The sequence below is a fragment of the Chinchilla lanigera genome, unplaced genomic scaffold (genome assembly GCF_000276665.1).
Source record: "Chinchilla lanigera isolate Chin_1 unplaced genomic scaffold, ChiLan1.0 scaffold00062, whole genome shotgun sequence".
NCBI lineage: Eukaryota > Metazoa > Chordata > Mammalia > Rodentia > Chinchillidae > Chinchilla > Chinchilla lanigera.
The window spans coordinates 3,765,840-3,786,595 of record NW_004955463.1 but is presented as its reverse complement, the minus strand read 5'-3'; the positions used below and the strand labels follow the sequence as shown (position 1 = coordinate 3,786,595).

General features: G+C 37.2%; 1 protein-coding gene across 3 annotated transcripts in view; it reads right to left on the bottom strand.

Annotated features, from left to right (window-relative positions):
- Dlc1 (DLC1 Rho GTPase activating protein) overlaps window positions 1-20,756 on the bottom strand; it is a 381,773-nt gene that overhangs the window by 194,592 nt on the left and 166,425 nt on the right. The window lies entirely within an intron of this gene.

The following is a 20,756-nucleotide window of genomic DNA, read 5'->3' as shown; positions in this document are numbered from 1 at the left end:
GGTACCCAGATGTGCGCCTTTGTTAGATGTGTCTCTGATAATGTCTCTAATCATGCCAGGGAGACTATCATGGGTGAGGACTCAGAGGAGACTCGAGAAGGTAGACAGGATCCCTCACATGGCTGGTGTCCTTAGCTGGAACCACAGCTTTGCAAAGAACTACAGTAGGCTCTAGTTGGCTGTCTGGGTGTGAGCCAGCTCACAAACACTACCACAATTACCTGCTAAATAAATTTTTTTAGCATAATACTGCTAAAAAAATCTATACTGTATCATTCATGCTAAGTCTAGCTCCTGAATTTATCTTTGATCAGGGTTTTTGAAAAATGCAAACAAACAGCACAACAGAAGCACCTTCATCGATTGACAAGGTCACAAAAGTTCATGGCAGGCAATTAAAGGGTTTTCTTTTGGGAAATTCCTCACTGTAACAATAACTAATATTTACCAGATACTTAGAGACTACAAGGCACAGTTTTAAACTTTGACCTGCACAAACTCACTCAATCCTTGGAATGACCCTGTGGAATCCTAAAATTAAAGTAGTTTTCATGAGGGCATAAAGTCAGTAATGGAAGCCCACACATAGTCATTGGTGTGTTGCACTCTGAGACTATATTGACATATTCTGAAATAAAGTGGGGAAAAGTTGGGAGTTTCATTAAGAGATATTGATTTAAACCACAAAATATCTGTACATAAGTACCTAGTTAGGATATTTAGAAGTTACCTAAGTGCTCTCTCCTTATAGCTAAGGCATTTAAGACAAATTTAATGTATTTCCTTAAATTACAAGTTACTAGCAACAACTGTGGAAACAGTGTGGTACTGGCAAAAAAAGAAAATCAAACACACAAAGATCAGTGGAACAGATTAGAAGATGCAGGAAGAACTCCAAAAACACTCAGCCACCCTATTTTTGACAAAGGGGCCAAACACCTTCACTGGAAGAAACATAACCTCTTTAATAAATGGTTCTGGAAAAACTGGTTTTCCACATGCTGAAAACTAAAACTAGGCCCATGCACTAAACCAAAATCAAGATGGATCAAGGATCTAAATATTAAAACAGAAACACTAAATCTACTGGTAGAGAAAATAGGTAGAATTCTAAAGATATAAGAGTATGTAAACATTTTATGAAAATAACCCCAATTGCATGGGAAATATTACAGAGTGAGCCACTGGGATCTCATCTTATTAAAAAGCTGTTGCACAGCAAAAGAAATCATCAACTGAGTGAAGAGACAACTCACAGAGTGTGAAAAAATTTTTGCCAGCTGTTCCTCAGACATAGAATACACAAAGCCCTAAAAAAATCAGACCCCTCAGTTTTAAAGGCTCAATCCAAAACGGGCACCTGAAATGAACAGACATTTCTCAGATGAAGAAGTAGAAATGGCAAATAAATATATGAAAAAATGTTCAACATCACTGGCCATTTGAGAGATGCAAATTTAAAAAAGCACTGAGATTTCACCTTATTTCAGAAGGAATGGCTGTTATCAAGAAATCAACCAGTAATAAATGCTGGCAGGGATGTGGGGCCAAAGGAACCCTTGTCCAGTGCTGGTGAGAGTGTAGACTGGTGCCACCACTGTGGAAATCAGTGTAGAGATTCCTTAAAAAACTAACACCAGATGTTTCATTTGACCCAGTTGTTCCCCTTCTTTGTATCTCCCTGAAAGAATTAAAAACATCATACTACAGCAGTATATGCACATGCATGTTTCTAGTAGCACAGTTTGTAATAGCAAAATCTTGGAAGCAGCCCAAATGCCATCAGGTGATGAATAGATGAAGAAGATTTTTTTTATACAGTGGAGAACTACTCAGCCTTAAAGAAGGATAAGCTTGAAATATATCTAGGTAAATGCATGTGCCTAGAGACCATACTATTAAGTGAAATAAATTGAACACACATGTGTAAATGCCACATTGTTTCTCTGGTGTGAGAAATCAACAGTGTAAATAAGGACCAAATATATAATAGATACTGTGAAATAGGAAGAAAATGTTCAAATGAGAGGGAACTAGAGAGGAGAGGAGGGAAAAGGAAAAAATGAGAAAAGAAGGAAAAATGGAAACAAGGCTTTCACAAATAAGGAAGGAAAGAGGGGCTAAAGGGAAGGTAGGGGAATGGGGAAAAAAGAAGAATCACCTATACTATGTAGAGGTACAAATTCACTATGATAAATGTGATCATTATATATATCAAAAATGTACCAATAAGCTTAATTTAAATTAAAAAAGCAAATAACAACAACAAAGACAAATTCCTAGCAAGAAGCATTTGTTACAGGTTTCTTTCATACTTCATGTAATTACTGAGATGTATAACTAAGCATGTATAATATGTAATAAAGATGATGATCAGTGAGCTTGGTTATGAATTGAAAATTTTTTAGACTTCCTGTGTCCAGTGCAAATATCATGTGGCCAATGCCAGTAAAGTTAGAATCTCATAACACCGCGGTATAAGCTACCAAACCTCACTTAACCATTCAATAACTGCAGCGATCACATTACAATGTGGTGAAAAGACAAAGTTTAATGGCCTAGAATTTTATATTTTTTCTTTTAACATAAGATCACATAGCAATAAGAGCTGCATAGCTTTCAGCTGATTTACCCTTGAATTTGAGGCGAGATTATTTTGCTAAAATTGATTAATGAATAAAATGATTAAATTTGTGAAAATTTCAGAGATGAAGGGCAATAAAGACATTAGAAGATGCTGATGTTTGTTTTTTAATTTAAATCACTTACTGATTCTTCATTACTCATTTCACATTACCCTAGCTCCAAAGGCCCTTAGCAAAACTGTCTTCTTTATAGAATTCACAATCTAGTTGATGAAGATATAAAAATGGAAGAGTAGTTTCATGCAGCGGATGCTGAAGGGCAACGATTAGAACTCTCATTGGTGTGGCTCAGAAAGAAATAAGTAAGTAGTAGGTAATTAAGACTAGCCAGTTGGAAATGGAATGTTTGCTGGATGTTGAATCTTGGGAAGGAGTCATTAGTCAGGAACTTCTTGCCCTTAACTTCTGCAGAGAGGCACCACTAGATTCACACCCATGTCCTGAAGTGCCATAATGTTCTGCATATTTCTCAGAAAGAAACTTCCTATGCAAGGTGCCTGTCTAAACCAGTGCTAGGTAGGTGTTCACACGTTTGTGGAATTAACATACCAATGCATATTTCTAGGCAGTTTAAATAACCAGTGTGATTGTTACTTATGAGAAAGCTCCCATAAAAAGCATATTTTTGAATTCGTTAGGGGCTTTTGCTAATAGCTGCCATATGTTTCATTTGAACTGCATCCTCAGGAAGTGATTTAACATTTCTGGCAATAAAGCAATTAAATAGGATTTTCCTGCTGGCCATATGGGTTAGCTGTAACTCCATAGTTTCTTCTCTCATTTCTCAGTGGAACAAAAGAAAGACTACTAATAACTTCCAAATGAGAAGGAAAAAAAAAATCATTCAATGTCTTTTGTTATTTTTGCCTCTGATATTCAAATGATAGGATGATAACAATCTTTTCTATGGCTCTTAACCAGCTCTGTGTCTCTCCCATATCAGTATTCTAATAGCTTTCCAAAATAAAGCCTTTCATTTAAGCTGGACCTTTAAGGTATTTTTTACTGAAATTTTAAAAATTCTTTAAAAATTGTTCTGTAAAAGGGGAGGAAAATAATTTGTTTTTTGTTACCAAGATCCACACATTGTAGCTTAGATTGTTTATATTTTTGGATGTGAAACATGGCGAGGGATGCTGATTTTGAGCTGGGAAAATGTTACAAACATGTGGATTCTTTGGCTTGCTGCTGGGAGACCTGTTTGCGCTTGCAGAACACTCTCAGGTGGACACCTTTGGGAACTCACAGCAACCACACAGAAGCTTCTAACACAAATAGCAACACAAATAATAGATGTCACATCATAAAACATTTTTGCACAGTGAAAATTGACACATTTCTTTTTATTCAATTTCTTTTTGTTGATGATTTTAGGTGAAAGACATTATTTCTCCCCTATATGCTATTTTTATTAGTATGTCATTTTCCTCACTTGTGGGAATACCTTCTTTTTGCTGTTTAGGAATCAGTACCATGGCAGGGTAGCACTAAGAAGGCCCTTTGAAAGTTGAGCTCAGCTCTGATAGTCTAAATGATTCCATTCCTAGATTCTATGAAGGTATAAACCTTCTTGTGTGTTTTCTGTAGTATGCAGTAGAACTCTGACATATATTTTATGCTTTCTGTCTGTATAGGCAGTGCTTGTTTTGTTTTCAAATACTAGAGAGAGTCACACAGAAGTTTGTGGAATATTCTTGTTCACCCTATAAGAATTTCCTTCACTTGTATTTTTTTAAAAAGTGATAAAATTAGAAGAAATTAGTGAAAAAATAATTTATTCATTTCCCTTTGAAACATCTTTGTTCTCATAAAAAATAGAGAAATTTCAAAATATATAATTTGTCCTTAGAAATGACAAGAAAGTATCTTTCCATGGTGGAACAGTCTTTGTCTCAGATGAAGGCACAAAAGTCCATTGTGGGTACAGTGAATAGCAGGAAAAGTCTGGGTGTCACATTTTGGGGAAAGACATAAAAAGAAAGTACATGGAAAATTGTTTCTTTTTTCCCATCTCTTCACTGACAGCCTCTTTGGAAAGTGTACCACTTTGTGATGCTAATGGGTAAGAAGGAGAGAATCATTAAAACCTTTAAAGGAAAACAGTGCCAAGAATAAAATTACCTGTCAGAGATGGCTGCCTTAGCGATGCCCACCAGATCCTGTGAGATGAGAACTGCCTATAATTTCAGTTTGCTTCCATTTGAGGGAAGACATTCATAAACAAGCATTCTGATTAGAAACCGGGTAACTGTTTTGTCTACCAAAAGATGAACTGATAAAACATGGTATTTGTGCAAAATGGAGTACTAGTCTGCCATAAAGAAGGATAAATGAGTCATCTTTGGGAAAATAGGTACATCTTGAGAACAAAATGTTAAGTATAATAAATCAGACATGTAAGCTTAACTATCACATGGTTTCCTTTATGTGAAAAAATCCAAAACATGAATAAATTTAAAAAGCAAAGTAAAAGATAATAGAAAATAGAAGTTTTATCAAAGGGAAGAGATACAGTGAAGGTTGAGGGAGGAGAGAGGGAGGTTAGAGGGAAAACAGGATGAGAGGTTAAAAAAAGAATTAAAGATGTGTTATTTATGAAGATGTATTAGGTACATGTACCAACTCCCCACAATGAATATAATCATTATATACTGCAAACATGCACTGATAAAACAAATGACCCCCCCAAAAAAGTATTTCTCCAAATTTGACATTTACCTTTATGTTTTGGAAATACGTAACTCCATGGCATCATTCATAGGCATATATGGAACTCATTCATAGGTATATATTCTTTAATCATATATGTACTCTCTATCATCTCTAAGTACATACGTACATATACATGTACCATGAATAAATTATGTGATACTTGAAAATCAAGCATAAATAAATGTCTCTTTTTCTACTCAAATTGTTCTAAGTAGTAGAAATAGAATTTGTAAGCATATGGATGTGATTGGTTGCCTGTGGCCTTAGCCGCTTTGGTGCTGAGTCATAGTACTTGACACTTGCAGTTAAAGGAGGAGGGGTTAATTCCGGCTCACAGCTTCAGAAGTCTCAGTCCATGGTTGCCCTGCTCACACTCAGCAATGGCATGGTGGGACGGCCTGCCATGGAAGAAAGCTGCTCTTGTCATGATGGCCAGGAACCAGAGAGAAGGGGGAAGCCAAGAATGGAGATACACCCTTCTACATCACGCCCACCGATGACCAACCTCCTCAGATCAGACCCTATCTTCTAACAAGTCAGTATAGCACCCCTGTGGTCCAGTGACATTCCAAAGGCCCCATCTCTGAACACAAGATAGATTTCTTGGTGGTCATTCTTGATCTAAGCCACCACCATCATATTATTTATAAAATACACAAAATAAATAGCTGCCAAAATTTACAGTGTTTACCTCTGCATTGGCACATGTACCCCCAAAAGCCTATGTATTATTCTCTAGGAAATGCTGCTTTAGCTCTTTCTGTGTCATTTTGCCTGTGAAGATTCTGAGACTTGGACAGGTTAAGTGACTTGTCCAAAGCTATAGTGTTTTAGTTGCCAGTGGAAATTAGGCTAAAATCTAAATTATATAGCACTGCCCATTAAGTCATTATTCATAAGACTGATGAAATCAAAAGGTCACCATGGCTTTGTGCTTCCCAGTGTTCTTGATTTCTATTTATTTAAACAAATGGAAATTATTTGAAAGTAATGTCTGGGCTAGGGATGCAGCTCAGTGGCATAGCACCTGTCTGGTAAGGGCAAGGTCCTGAGTTTGATTCCTGGTACAAAAAAAGAAGAAAGAGAGAGAGAAAGAAAGAAAGAATGCAATTTCAAATTTACTTCAATTGGAGGTTTGTTAAGAGCTGTTACAAGGTGTGTCTATTTGTTACCCTCTTAGGGAAGAGCAAGACATCACTGTTACACTTGGGTCCTCATATACAGAGAAGCCATGTCACACTTTTGAAAATCTTGGAGCAGGGGCACCTGAGGGCTTATGTGGAAGTGATCCCTATACTTGAAGATGCAGAAAGAGATAGAGGTATAACATCCATGCTTGGCTCCCTGATTGTATTTATAACTCTCCCAAAGTGCAAACAGTACAAGCAATTTGGAAATGCTAAAGTGATGCAATTATTTCCTTTAGATGAAAAGATGAAGATTCTCAATTCAAGAAAACAAATCTGATGTGAGGTTGTTAAAATCCACTTTAAGAAAAAGAAAAGCTATTTGTGAAATTGTTCTATTATTGTTGATACTTTACTATGCCTAATTCTGGCATTAAACATTATCATAGGTATATACACATCACAGAGAACATATTTAGGCTCCGCAATGTCAGGAGTCTATGAAGTGTTCCAGAATGTGTTCCCTGGAGGTAAGTGGAGGCTACTGTAAAGAAGAGAGGGAATATTTTGAGTCAGGATGATTACAGGCCTGCATTTCCAAGAGCCGTAAGAAGTTGAGGACAGTAGAGAAAAGCTTGAGAAAGTAACGTCAGAGAAGTTAGCTTTGTTCAAGGTGGGGCCTAGTCACAATCGTCTAAGGGATCAATCTTCTGCAAACAAACTGACACAATGGTGGTAAAATGCTTCAACAGCATAAGGAATGGGCAACATTTACTAAGAGGCAACACCGAACACTTATATTATGCCAGGCACACTCCTGAGTCATAGAAATCTATGGGAAATGCTTAACCCATTTTAACCGATACAACATTACCCAACTGTAGCATGCATATGTGTGTATGTATCTCCTGGTGTCTCTCTCCTTATAAAACCATGGGTCTAATGACCTTATCTATTCTAATAACTTTCCAAAGGCCTTACCTCTAAACATTGCACTCTAATTATATCTTACCCTGTTAATATTTTACATTGGGGATTAAGTGCATAGAGCTGTGGAGGGATACTCAAACTATATCAACCCATAGTAATACACATATGGATATGCCTTGTAGCAAATTTGAAAGCAATTGGCTTACTGGTGATTTATTTTATAAAGTTGTTTTCTGTTATGAGAACATCAGCAAAATAAACAAAAGCATTTAGAAAAAGGTGAAACTAAACAGCAAGTACATGAAATCTAGCTGGTTTTAAAGAGCAAGTTTACAATATAATTGTGATCCCATTTCAACTCCACAGGCAAGGAACACCTGCAAACAATGTTCCCTTAGCAATTATTCCATCACTGTATGCTTCTCCAACCCAAGTCCTTTCAGGATCTTTCCTCAGCCATCCATTCTGCAACTTTAGTATTAGGGTTTTAGAAAGTTGGTTTAACTTTTAAAATATTCAACTTACACTGTGTCAAATTCTAGTTCCAGAAAAATGCATGCAAAATTGATCAAAACAAAAAAATTAAGCATTAACTCTTCCTTTCAGCAAACCACCAGACATGAGCAGTATAGTTCATCATTTTGTTTTGAAACCTTGTATCATTTTTAAAGTTTTTGCTTTGTTTTGTTTTTGTCTGTGATGTTGGTAGTTTGCTATTGTTCTGTCTTTTGCTATTCTCTTCAAAGTAAAAAAAAAATTCTAGTTCTAAGTATGAATAAGACGATCCTTTATTATCTTAAACATCTTGTTGCTACAAATTTGGAGTATCTGGGCTCATGACCTCTGCTCTCTGTGAGAAGTGTTAGGAGTTTTCCTATCAGCTCTTCATTTTGAGAAGCTTGGAGCCTCCTGAGGTGTCTTTAGTCTTCGCATTGTGTATAACTCATCCAAATATCTATTTTCTGGAATTTAAATGAGAAGATATTTGGCAGTACATTGAGAACCAAAAATATCAAAACAATGCCATTGTTTTCCTTCTTAAGGCTCACAATAAAGCAAGATTCCAACCCCCAAAACGGATGTGATCCCAATTATTTAAAATACAAAATTCAGTACCAGGAAAGAGCAACACATTTATAAAAAGTTATAACCTATAATTTAAAAACTATATCATGACCTATAGCTATACAAGGAAATAGTCTATGAAAGAGAGACTATAAAGTGATTCCCAAATGAGAAATCTAAGTAGTTTAATTCACTTTAGTAATAAAAAGAATGTCACATCTTATGCCCCTCCCGTCAATATCCTACTTTTTTACAGGAAATAATCAGAAGTATGAGGCAGAGGGAAAATTCATTTAGTTCTCAGAAACCTAGAGGCCTTCCTGAAGTTCCTATCAATTTTTTTGTAAGAAAAAATGTACTTTAAAAAATTATTTTCAAGCTCTTCTGATAATGATTCACACCAAGCCCATATAGTTTAGGTGAAAGAAGTGACCTATTTTAAAATGTCTTTTGTAGGAATTCAGTAACTGCGTACCATTCTCTGTTAAGTCTATTTTTATTTCCCACAACTTTTTAATATTTGGTTTAAAGTTTCATTAGCACTTTTCCATAAATTCTCCACCCTGAGGACCTTGAAAACTAGAAAATTAAAGATTTATTGAGGTAGGTCTAAAAATATTGCTATTCAAATAAATTATTTCATTGATGCTTTGAATATGTACTTTTGAGAACTGTAATACATTTTATAACCAGAAAATTTCAGAATGTGAATTTAAACAGTTTTAATGAAATGGTTTAATTTATTAACCAAGCTATTTAAGATAGCATCTACTTGCTGTTTTAATTGGCACCTATTTTTGAATACCTTTGATCATTTTCATTTTGAAACACAACTAAGTCTCTGTTACAAAAATAAACATATAATGCAATCTTTATTGTTTTAGTTGTATGTCTGAAAGCTTTCTGCATTACTTAACGTGTAAGCACTTTGAGGACAGAGCCTATAGTATTGTATCCTTATCAACTTTTCTTTGTGGGACACAAACTATTCCATGGAATTTCAGTTACAACCTTAGATTTCCTGTAGATCTGATATTCTGACATATAATTAAACTCCTTTTAGGATTTAAACTGGTTATTTAGAGGCTTCAGATCTAATGCTGTATCAGTGGGAAGGTTAAACACTTGAACACAATTTTCCCGCTTAAAAAGTTTCAGCTTATCTCCAAGGTTTCAAATTTTAAATTTTAAATAATTTTAGTCTGTGTTGAAATATCTGTGTTTCTCTTGGAAGTCTGTCAGGAGGAAGCTCAGCCAAACTGAAACCATATGAATTCTAGGAAATAATGTCTCTTCACCTAAAAGAAATAATACCCAGAGAGCTTACTAGGGTGATTTAAAAAATAGTCACAAATTCTTCCTTTTATAAGATAGAACCTGGTTGCCCTCTCTAACAGGCTCTGTGGAATGACACTGTTACAAAAGGTATAGCTTCCTTTTACTCTCTCTTTTGTGGGGCTTACACTGCAGAAAGCTAGCTGCCTCATTGGGAGGACACTTAAAAGCAGCTCTACATGGCTCAAATGTGAAGGAGGTGGGGCTTCCTGGCAGCAGCCATAACAGTGAACCGTACTGGTGCAGCCTCTAAACTTCATTGTGACTTCATGAGATGTTTGGCTAGAACAACCCTGAATCTCTGCCCTCAGACACTGAGATTATAAATGTTCATTGTCTGTGTTGCTAGAGTTTGGGGTAATTTGTTATGTAGCAACAAATAGCTAATACATTTACCTATATTTTGGAATAAACATTCATATACATTAGCAGAGCTATGACCAAACTAAACATTCATCTTATTCCTTAGGAAACAGGTGTTTTAAAACTATTTTAAAAGATAGGTTAAATGGGACCTCTCATCTTTAAAATAAAAAAAAATAAGATAGTTGCAGGTTCAAAAATGTTAAATCGTCTTTACTCTAAAACACCAAATTTTATCCTGCTAAGATTAAGTAACATTTCCTTTTGTGGCAAACCAAAGAAAAGGCAGAGCGTAGGGCACTATTCTTTATTATAATTCTCTTTCACCATTCTTTGCAGTGAAGTATTCCGTTCAGGCTGATGCTCATCACTTATTAATTTGTATTTATTGGGCTCTCCTGTACCTTTCAGGTAATACAGGAACAATCTACAGAATAAGGAAAATTGATTTCTACCCTTAAAGAACTTAGATATTACAATAAATATTGCTGTGAGCATCCTTAGTTAAACATGTGCACATCCTTAGTTAGACATAACATATTTATATGGACATAGGTGTAAAATAATGCACTAAAATGAAAACCTTCTCATTATTTACATAGATTATTTCAATTAACACTAATGGTAATCTTACAAGGCACCAAATAGACACTTCATTAGTATTGCTATTTCTTTTGAAAATAAGCATTTTTCTGATTATAAAGTAAGTATAGTTTAGAGACTTTGAAAATATGGAAAGATGCTTCCAAGTGGTGGTGTGCAAATCAATTTTGCAAACTGTATTATGCTTTTAGTGAAGTAAGTAAATATCTCATATCCTGATGCCTCTAATTCCCTTGTTGAATCAGTCTTTCAGAAGGAGCCATTAAACAGGGTGGACAGGTATGGGGCATAAGGACCATTACTATAGAATTTGATCGACAAGGCTGTATTTTTAAAAATTCTTGTTTAGGAGTGTGAGCTGGCTGTGTTTTTCAATAAATTTTACTACTGTTGTTGCTGTTATCTTTCACATGTGCTCCTGAGAATCTACAGAACTCACTAAAAATAAATGTGAAGATTTTTATAGTTCACATAATTAAGGAAAACACACTAAAAGTGTTCCTTAGAATTCCCTAAGAGTGACTTTAAAAGAAGCTCCAACAATTTTATCAGTATGACATGGCTATACTTTTCTTCTGTGTTAATTTGAGTAAATTCTTAGCTTTCAAACTAAATACAAAGTACATACTTTTAGTAATGAGGTAAAAATGTAAGATTGTTTTTCAGATTAGAGTCTTACTGAACCAAAGTGAGATGCAGAGTCTTTACTAAACTTTAAAATTTGGGATTTAAACAAATGACAAAACAACAGCACTTGTGTTTTCCATAGTGCATCTTTAAAGTGCATTATTTCTGTGAGTAAAATATATGTCTTTCTGCAATTTTTAGGTGAATATTGGAGTATCAAATAACCTTTTACAACACTTTAGTTATGCAGCATAAAGATTTTTTTACCATAAGATAATCCAGATGATTGTTTGATTTGTTTAAAAACTAAATGCTAAAGACTGTTTTGAGTTTCTTAAACTTACACAGGCATATAAATGAACCACACAGAAAACTAAGACATAACAAAGGCGCTGGGATGAGGATCATAACAGAGAAACTTCTTTCTAGATCTCATAATTTTAGTAATTATTTCATATAACAATTGGGAAGAAAAGAAACAGAAGGGAAATTTTAGAAGATGGTCAGTGCTTGCTTTTTGCTGGTATGGCTCGCTTGGAAGTTTGGAGCCTGGGAAGGAAGGAGGGAGTGAGGCTAATGAGCTTTGGTTGCCTGACCAGAGGCATTCTTGGACAGAGACCGGATTGCTTGTGGATTGCTTTCTGCATGCAAGAAGGTATAATGTAATATGGAGGAAAATTTTCTCTTGCTTCCCATAATCATAATATGGGAGCACCACTACAACACTTCCTAAACAAACATATTCTGGGACAGTAATTCTGTACATACACAGAGTAAATTTCAGAAGATAATAAATGCTCCTCTTCCACATAAAAGGAGGCAGGCAAGTGGGTGGTGTCTGAAGCTTAATCATGAGTTGGAGACTTAAACAAAGTGGGCTGTCAGGGGATAGTTCTCAGTAAACAATTAGTCTTCATGTGAAGACAAACAGCTGCTGGAAATCTTTGGAAAATGCTACAGAGATTTAAGAATTCACAGACAAAGAACTTTCAAGGATGAAAGTCAGGGCTGAATATTGTTCAGGAAAAGTGGACACTAAAAGAAAAAGGTTATTTACTTTCATCCCATTTTAACACATGTAGAGCTTTATAGTTATTCCAAATTAAAGTCAGAAAGTAGCCCTGTCAAGTAGTTATTCAATATGTATTGAAGACAGTAATGCACAGTAATGAGGAGGATAGTAAAAATAATGAAATATAAGATGTAAGAGAGAGGAAACATTCCCATGCAAATTTCACTAATAGTTCAAGAGAGAAATTGAAACATTTGACAGTAGAGGGATCAGCTTTGTGAGAACTCACACTTTGAACTGTGTCCTCTGAGGGTCAGCTGGCCTTTAGAATTGGGGACACGGTGTAGTAGGGTATCCAAAGGCTTACAAAGAAATACCGTAGTTCTCCCTTATTTGTGATTTCACTTTCTGAGGTTTCAGTTTCCAACGGTCAGCTTCAACCTGAAAGTATTGAATGGAAACTTCCAGAAAGAAACAATTGATAAGTTTTCCATTGTGTACTGTTTTTAGGTAGCATGGGAACTGTCACACCATCCCACTCCTCCCTGCCAGGGAGGTGAATCACTCCTTTGACAAGTCTTTCCATTTTATATATGCTCCCTACTCATTAGTAACTTCATTAGAAAGAAAATAAACATGGCAGATTTTTGCAAGACCTTGCAGTTTATGTTAAGCACTAAGCATCCATCTGTGAGCTTTAAGTAGATGAGTTATGTGATTTGCAGTTTTAAAAGACAGCCATGACTACTGTGAAAGGAATGTATCAGAAGGAGAGGATCAGAGCTGAGATCCTGTTGATAGGTCAGAGATAACTGGTCAGGAAAAAGAAAAGACAGACTACTCCTTAAACTGGGATATTAGATATGAAGATAGGTAGAAGCGGTAATGCCCGAGTTGTTGGACGGAGACTCAGCGGCACACATTTGGTAATGTGACTGGGGATGTGGAAGAAGTTGCTGTGATAGATCCTCAGCTTCCTGCCATACAGAGCTGAGTGGAAGGAAGTACCATCCTAAAGAACTAAGGAGACTGAAGGTGGGAGGGATTACATGGAAACAGGAAGCGAATTTGGTTTTACAAAAGTTCAACTGGAGAAGCTGTGAGATCTTTGTTTTTGTTTTTTTGTTTTTTTTTTGTTTTTCTCCGGTACCAGGAACCGAACTCACGACCTTGCGCATGCCAGGCAGGCGCTTTTGCCGCTGAGCTAAATCCCCAGCCCCGAAGCTGTGAGATCTTTAAATCCCTGAGCTGGAAGTCAGAAGAGAGGTATGAGCTGAAGCATGACTTTGGTAGACCTGAGGCTAAGCAGATAATAGGTATAGTTTCAGAACATGACATGGGCAAGGGTGGCCCTGAGACTGGTGCTGGAATTCAAGGGCCAACTCTGGAGGGAGGCAGGAAGCACGTAAACTGCTGAGGTCCAGCCAGAGAAGACAGAGAAAAGCAGAACAGCAGGGTGCTATAGACGCTGAGAAAAAGGACTCTTTTTTGTTTTGAAGTGAGATGAACAGTCAACAGACTGGAGTGATCTGAGATTGAGGAGGATGAGCACAAGGATGTGATAATCTGACTAAGCTATGTGTAAACTGCTGAAAATTCTGCAAGAGTTGATATGGAAACTTGGTAGAAACAGGAAGCCAGATTAGAGCAAGTTGAAGAGAGAGGTGCAGAGGAGGAAGCAAAGATACTAATTCACCGATCCACTTATGCAGGAGGACATTAATCCATCCAGTTCATTCTGTGTGTAGTCAATATTACATAACAGACAACTCAGCCCTGGAAAAAAATGAAGAATCCAGTTCTGGCCTTGGAGTGGCTCATGAGAGTCTTAAATTGGGAGACAGACAAGTAAACACCATTTCCTCATGCCCTCTCTGCAGACTTATTTCTCAAGCATTACTGCATAGTTTTATGGCTGTCTGCTGGTCTCATAGAGATGCCCATTTTTTTTTCATGTCAAGGCCTACATCATCAGAAAATGACAATATCTGTGCACGCCACAGAGACAAACAAGAGTTGCTCAGAGTAGGAGCTGTGTCCCAGAAGTTACTGGGACACATGCTGTTGCCGACTCCAGCCTGCAGGATGAGTGGAATCCCAGCTATTCCCAGACTGGCCCAAACCCACTTGCTGTCTCTCCCATGTGTGGTAACTTTTATTCATATTTAAGTTCTCTCAAAATTATGGTTTAAGAGACCTAGGGAGAAAGAAAAGATTTCTAGAAATAATGATTTTCCTGCTGAGTTCTCAAGTGGCTTGGTTTTGGTTATTTTGGGGCCCAAAATTCTGTGTTCTATGATTAGAAAGTACTTTTGCTAATATAAGTAATAGATATATTAACCAGTATTTAGAAAATATTTTGGTACATATGCAAAACTTTTGATGACTATATAACAAGGGGCCAGGGCTATAGCTCAGTGGCACAGCACCTGCCTGGCAAGCATGGGGTTGTGAGTTCAATTCCCAGTACTCTCCCCACTCCAAAAAAAGACAGTATGACAAGACTTAGGCATGTCTTGTTTCTCCAGCTAAACTCTAAGAGGCTTAAGAACAGGAGCTAAGTATATATTTTATTTCTTCCTGTTCTATGTCAGTATAGTATGTCTTATGTAGTAAGTAACCCTTATTGATTGATGTACTCCAGGCCTGTGAAATCTACATTTTTTTTAATAATTAGACTTTATTTGTAGTCAAAATGGAGAAAGGAATGTTCATTTGTTGTGCAGTGTCTAAGAACAAGACTGACTTTTCCTTTGACTGATGGACTCATCTGATACCAAAGAAACCCAGAAAAATCTGGCAATGGTGCAACCTTAGTAGATTATGTACACATATTTTTGATTCATTATTAAATATTGAATTCAATATTTATGAACTTTTGACCAAATACAAAAGTCTATCTCACTGAAGAAGGTAGTATATTTGTTGAATCTGTGCCTCTTTTAGTAGAGCTTTCTATATGGCAAGCTCTGAGTAAATATTATTTATAGGTAATTACATGGGGCAAAACATCTCAATCAGTCACCAGCTGCCTTCCTCCATGTCTTTCTTGCTAATGAGAGGCCTTCCTGTGGTGAGGCTGTGGTATTCTCTGTCTCATGTTTGGAAGGCCGAAATCACAGCTGTAAGATAACACTTTTGAGATAGGGTATGACATGACTGTCTAGTCAGGGATTAGGGTTACATACACCTGTCCTTCATCATTACGTTCCTTTTTATTTGTGCCTTGTTTGCTTAGTTAACTTTCCTGCTTTCTGTGGCATGACAGGCTGAACACAGTGATTCCAAATGCTTTTCTTCACACGAGGAGGGTCTAGAATGTGGAAGCAGTTCAGCCTTGTAGATAAGTTTTCTTCCTCTGGAAAATGTGTAGATGCTTGAAGTCAGGTTAAAATTAACCCCACTGGAAGTGTATGACAAGAAACAAAGGATCAAGAACATATTCAAAAGACTTAAAATCAAGCATGTCTGGAGCAGAAAAAAAAAGTTCATTCACTGACTGACTTGATAATTTGCTAGGAGCCAGGCCTCTCTGAGCCCTGAGGTTTTGGTGGTTTCCTGACTTCTGTTACTCTAGCTACTTAGTAAACTGCTTCTCACATTAGTTATACAGGGAAATTGTATGAATGGATGGTTTGTAAACAAGCTTCAACTTTTAATTTATTTTTTATTATTTGGTAAGCACCATTGGCCACTTTGGTTTTTATTGCAGACTGCTTTCCACTGATGTGATGCTTGGTCTCCTGCTAGCGTGAGGGTCTCATCATAGTCTACCATTAGGGCAACACCTCTGGCGTCCTATGTCCTATCTCCTTGAAAGTGCAGATATACTGTGTTCTTAGCTTAAACTAGAACGAAAGAAGATAACCTACATGACGCTTACTTCTCTGGGAGGGCCTAAATTCTGATCTATACTGTTTTGAAACAAAAATGATTTTTTCTTGCCACAAAGATAAATCTTTATCTCAATAGTGAAACTGAGCCCTTATGAAAAAAGGACACTGTTAGAGTTTGGATTAAAAATAAAAAAAAGATATCCTAAAAGCCTCCTATGTTTAGAAGTGGAGCTTTTAGAATGTGATCGGGACAGGAGTGACTAAAATCATCAGCGGATTAGTTCATTGATCAGTTCATAGTTGAATGTGCTGTTAGGAGCTGGAGCCTGGTTGGAGAAGGTGGGTCACTGGGAGCGTGGCCTGGAAGGATACGTCTTGTGTCTCTCTGGCTCCTTTCCCTCTCTCTGCCTCCTTACTACTCAGAGGTGAGCATCTTGACTTTTTAAGCTCTCCCACCATGTCATTTCTGCTTTGGAGCCAGACAACCATGGACTTCAATCTCTCAAACTATGAGCCCAAATAAACTTCTCCTCTTTTAAATTGCTGGTGTCAGGTATTTTGTCCTGGTGACTCAGACAGATACCACTCAGCTTTACCTGTATGCAGAAAATATTGATGGAGAGGAGAAATTGTGATATTCTCCAGGACGGCCATTCTAATTTGTAAGACTCTTCTATGCAGTGATCTAAGGTGTGAAGCCATGGCCTAAGCATATGGAGAAGGAATTCCAAGGCTGATAGTATTTTAATGAATCTGTTGGCAAAAGGCAACTTTCTAAAGAGGGTTGAGAATAAAGAAGCAAGCTGAGGGCTTTCATTATGGGGATACATATCAGTTTGCTAGACTAGCTGTTGCTGTTAAAGATCTAGAAGGGAAAAATCAGTATGTCTACTTGTCACATTATATAATGCCTTCAAGTTACAAATCTCTATTTTTATTTATGTGCATATAGAGTGGAGGTACTGGGGATTGAACCAGGGTTTCACCTGTGCTAAAGTACGTGTTCTACCATCAAGATAACCCCTCATCTCTGTGTTCTACATAAGAAGTAATACAGACAGAAACATTAAAAGAAACCATCAAACATCCTAAAGCCAAGACAGAGAGAGAGAGAGAGAGAGAGAGAGAGAGAGAGAGAGAGAGAGAGAGAACCACCAAAATCAAAAGACTTTATTTACATAAATACTGAAACTCAAAATTTTTCATTTTCTATTTAAAATTATAATTTAATTTTTGAAATCTCTAAGATTTTAGAAGCACAAATATTTCTACATACCAAAAAAGAACAGAATATTGATATTGGCCCTAAGCCATTGCTCCTTGTCCTAAGTGGCTTTAATATTATCTGTGGTTCTCTGCCACACTCTTCTTGCTAGTCTGTCTCTTGACATCACATGTTGAGAATATGACCACTGCTGAGCATGAAGACTCAGACCATGTTATGTTGATTTCAGCTTTCATAAAACAACATTTTCCCCCTTAAACTGATGAATTAACTTTAGCATTTTTAATAACCTCTAAATCACACATAATAAAACCTTGATTGAACAGAATACTTTGGAAATGGAATGTCAGTTGCATTTTTTTACTTAATACTACTTTAAAAAAAAGTTTATTTTAACTGTTTTTGAAAAATATTGTAAAGTGTATTAACATATTTTCCTGCCTGGGCATATAAAAACGCAGGGAGCACAATGAAATCTTTCTCTTAAAGAGCTTTGTTCTCTCACTGCCTGCAGCACCAAATCATCAGGGCTATTCTCCCACTGTGTAACTTCAAGAAGTATCCATAAAGATAAAAGAAAGAGCCAAGAATGCATACCACAGTCTGGAAGCTACTAGAAACTTTAGGTATATACTCCAGGCTGATTTTCTTGGTTTCTCTGAGAAGTAAATTATGAGTTGCTTGATTAACTCATTAACTAAACCAGCTTAGCTCACATTTTAGAAAATTAAGATAGTTTATTTTGAGCAATAAGTGTAAGTGGGGTGTGTTCTGTATTTTATAGTCTCTGATGAAATGGATGCTTAGGAATGACTGCGGGATGCTGAAATTTTCTATCCAGAAGTTTAAAAAAGTGTTCTCTGTTCATTCTCCGGACAGGTGGAGGAATAGATGATGTCACCTTCATGGAATGTCTGCAGCGCTGTGAGTCTAAGAAGTTAACTCTGAATTTAATTTTTAAGAAAAATATCATGGTATTTTTCATGCAGTATTTATCACTCTAAAACTCTAAAATTATCACCTCATTGTCTCTCTTATGCATGAATAAATTCTTTCAAAATATTGTTTTCTTATGAATGTTATGAGTTTCACTTTGCAATGCAGAATGAAAATGTCCTAAGAAAACTCAAATTATGCCAAGGCAGGACTTCAACATGCAGTGAAAAGTGTCTCTCTCATTTATTCCAAAAGAGTCCTACACACTTTCTTTCTTATGCCCCTCCTGAAACATCGCTTTATTTAGAATACATGAAATACAATTCACAGGTGCTCTAACTAAATGAGAGTCCCTAAACGGCTCAGAATGACCCATTTTCCTTCTTTACCTGACATCAATCTGTCAGATACTTGTTATCAGGCTCCACAGCAGGACAGAAAACTCGCTGGAAGACTGCAGCAAGCCCAGAGGTGTCAGACACAGAATAGTTTTCGAGTGTCTTCTCTGGGAGCCAGGAACTATTCAAGTCCCAGGAACACAGACCGTGATGAAGAGAGCCCCGAAAGGCCCCTCTTTCACAAAGCTAACTTTCCAGTAGAGGAGATTTACTGATGGGAAACGATTTCAGTGAATGTTGTATTCAGATACATGCTAGGGAGGAGATACAATACGACAACGTGGTGGAGAATGACGGGGGCCTGGAGAGGGGGTGTGAGGCAGCATTAGCCAGGGTGGTCAGGGAAGCATTTCTCGTGGAGGTGGCATTTCAGCTGCCACATGAGTCTCCGGCGGGGTTTAGCCCCGCCCAGCTGTCTGAAGAGCAGTGGGAGTGGCAAGCAAGGAGCCTGTGGGAGTGAAGGGAGTGCGGCGTGTCACAGAGACAGGAGAAGGCAAGAGCCATGGTGACGGAGTGAAAAGGGAAGAAGGAAAGAGGGAAAAGAGGTCAGGAAGCTGGGTACAGGCCGGATGTGTGGGCCCTTGGAAGAATTTCATGCTGGTTGCAATGGGAAGCAGCTGGGCGGTTTGAAGCAGGCAGAATGTCTTGATCTGATTAATGCTTAGATCACTCTGCACAGAGGCTAGACTGTGGGGGCAGGAGAGTAGGTGGGAGGTCATTGGGGAGACTGGGAAACAATGATCACTTGAGCTGGGTCTGTGGGAGAACAGCATCAATAGTCTCTGGTCAAGGATATGAAAAGTCAAAAGTATCAGGAGATATTTGTAGGAGAAGAGGGCAAGACCTATCACTACCTAGATTGCATGGGTCATTGGAAAGAAAGAAAACAATTAAAGGTTGATTCTACCTGTTTGACTTGGATACTGGCTTAAAACCTGGGCCTCTGAGGTAGAAAGTAATTATCCTCCTTTTCCTCTGCTCAACACAGATGAGTGTTGGATAGACAAGTGAAAACGTCAAGTCAGAATTTTAGCTGTTATTGATGAGCGATGACTACGGGTTAGACACTGTTTAAAGCCCTTATGATGCAATAGTTAATTTCTATCTCTCAGATTTAACTGGGAATAGGTACTATTAAAACTGCTAAGGGTATAATAACAGCAGAGGTTGAATTAGCCTAGAGAAAAATCTAGCTCGTGGGCCTGAGCTGATTGTCATTGTGCTAGGTCAAGGAAAGAAAAAAAAAGTTTAGATTAAGTGGAGAAGTTCAAGCTGCAAATATAAGCATTAATGTCATTGCCCCACAAGGTGTCTTTGAAACCTTGGGACAGGATGAGATGTTCCAAACAGACTGTATAGACAGAATAGAAGAGATGGCTGGAAATGACATCTTGGGGCCTTTAACAGTTTAGAAGCCTCTGTAGGACAGAAGGAACAGCAAAAGAGCAAGAGCAAGAGTGATTGGAGGAAATCCAGCCAATCAGATTAGAATCTGCCAAAAGTTCCCTGGAGTTCAAATACAGAAGTTTTTTCAAATATCAATTTTTAAAAGTTTATTTTTAGGAAAGGGAATCTGAAGATTTGAAATCCCGGGTTATGTCAAGCAACATTTTTTTCTATGGAATATTACTATTTGTAGAGGAAACAGTTTAGCACACAAGAAAATTGATTCCAAGTAAGTTCATGTTTACTATCAATGCATGAGCTTTCTGATGTTGGATGGATGACAACTAGGACAGTTGCCTAAACCCCGACTAAAGTTTCTCAAAGCATTTGGACCCTAGTGTCCTGTTTTCCTCCTAGTAAAATCATTCTTTGGTCAAGCTTATGAAAATGTCCGTTTTTGTAAGGATAAACATCAAGAAGTGTAAGATTATATACATCATATATTCTACCGTGTAGAAAATTTTAATAGCAAAACATACAAACCAAAACGAGATCT